The following is a 1977-nucleotide window of genomic DNA, read 5'->3' as shown; positions in this document are numbered from 1 at the left end:
TGCAGTTCCATCCATGATAGGGAACTAATGGGGTGCGACTCGGGAACGGAGTCAACTTTGATGTAATAGAAACGACAACGACACAGTGCCTTGATCAGGGCAGCTTCTTCTCACCCTTACCTGCCAGGCCCTCCTGGAACATTGCTACAGCCAGGCCCTGCTGGAGACCTTCTGTCACCGGTCCCTGCTTGGGGCCTCTTGGGCCAGTGTTAAAACTCTTAGCTCCATTGGTCAGCAAGCTCTACAGTAGCCATCTCCCACCAGTCTCTGTGTTCCTGCCATCTTCTGCTGCTATTGCTGTTGCTACTGCAATCCAGTGTCTCTCTGTCTTCCGTGTTACAGTTCCTCTTTCTCTCTCTCCCCATGTCTCCCTTAAGCCTAATGGGATGGCAAAACTGACCAATCCCCTTGTTAGTGTTCCATACACCTTATTAGTATTGTCCCATCCCCACAAGAGTGTCATGTGCCTTATTTACATTATAAGCAAATTGTCCAATACCCTACGTGGGCCACAAGCACCATATATGCATAATCCCACCCAACCATTTGATGGGAGTTACAAAGACTATGGCTAAAAGGGCCATATTAAGTAATTCACTCTACAATAGTAGTCCTGGTAGAAGGACCGTGTGTTGAATTGAATATAAGGACCCATATCACAGAGGTTGAAGAGGACCAGACTAAAGTCAAGAAGAACCTGGAGAAGAGTGCATCCTTTGTGTTCAGGTTTCCTGCACTCAGAACCTCTTAGATACAACAGAGAGAGATGTGTAACACAGGAGAAGGTGTGAGACAGCAAGAAACAGAGCCAACCACAGCATTTCCCTGCAGCACAGAAACGGCAGCAGCAGTAAGAGTGTCAGGAACCAGGAGACTGGTGCGAGGCAGCTGCAGTAAGCTTGCTGATCCACGGAGTGAGAGAGAGATGAGCAACTTCAGGCAAGAGACGTACTGGTGGAGTAGGGTGCCTGTGAGCACTTGTCAGTGAGTTTAAAGGGCTGACACACTTACTTGAGCACGGCAGAGACTGAGAGAAGGCGCAGTAGTGAGTACAGCTGAGAAGGGACCAAGTAGTCAGTACAGCCAAGAAAAGACCCAGTAGTGGGTATAGTCAGGAGAAGACCCAGCAAGGGGTGCAGCTGAGAGAAGGCCCAGCGCAGGCCCAGCAAAGAAGACAAAGTGACTGGCATGGTACAGAAGTAGGTGAGTTCTGTCTTGGTTGGAAGCTGTCCTGACTGAAGAATTGTATTCCCTCTCCTGAGTTGTACCTGTTACTCCCATAATAAACAACATAATTCTGAGTAGGTCTGTGTGTTCTGTGTGACCATTACCATAAATTCCTGAACCCAGCAGAGAAGTAGAGAGTGATGTGAGGGGGAACGGCCGGTGTCAGAAATGGGGAAGCAGTTTGACAGTGGAGGTATGTCTGACCTCCACCTCATAGGAATCAGCTTTATGCTGATCTTTATTCTGATCCCTCTTCTTGAATTCAGACCACTTCCCATGCTAGATTACAACAATCTTTATGTGGCATCTATCTTCCCCTGTTTGACCTAGCTTGCTTCTCTCTGTGTCTCATAGCTCTCTATATCCAGAAAAGTCATGCTGTGTTAATGAGACCATATTAGGTTTAAGAACCATCCTTCACCTGTGTGGTCTCATTAACATAACAAAGAAAACCCTATTCCCAAATGGGATTACATCCATAGCTATAGGCTTCAGCATTCCAACACTTATTTTGGGAGGACACAATTCAGTCTATAAAACCTAGTGTCTCAAAGGAATGGAGAAAATTCTGTCGAGTGTTTACCTAAACTTTAAGCTGCTCTTCTCTACTGTATGTTCCATTTAAGCAGCTCTTGGGGTATTTTTTGGTTAGGGGTATTTTGGAGTCTGTAGGTGGTCCAAACAATCACGGGGCTTGGCTACTTAAAGAGAAGTTGGAGATTTGATCCCATTCAGAGGCATGCACCTTGA

This window comes from Elephas maximus, chromosome 11 (assembly GCF_024166365.1).
Source record: "Elephas maximus indicus isolate mEleMax1 chromosome 11, mEleMax1 primary haplotype, whole genome shotgun sequence".
Classification (NCBI taxonomy): Eukaryota; Metazoa; Chordata; class Mammalia; order Proboscidea; family Elephantidae; genus Elephas; species Elephas maximus.
The sequence above is the reverse complement of the archived record's forward strand: the minus strand, read 5'-3'. Positions refer to the sequence as shown.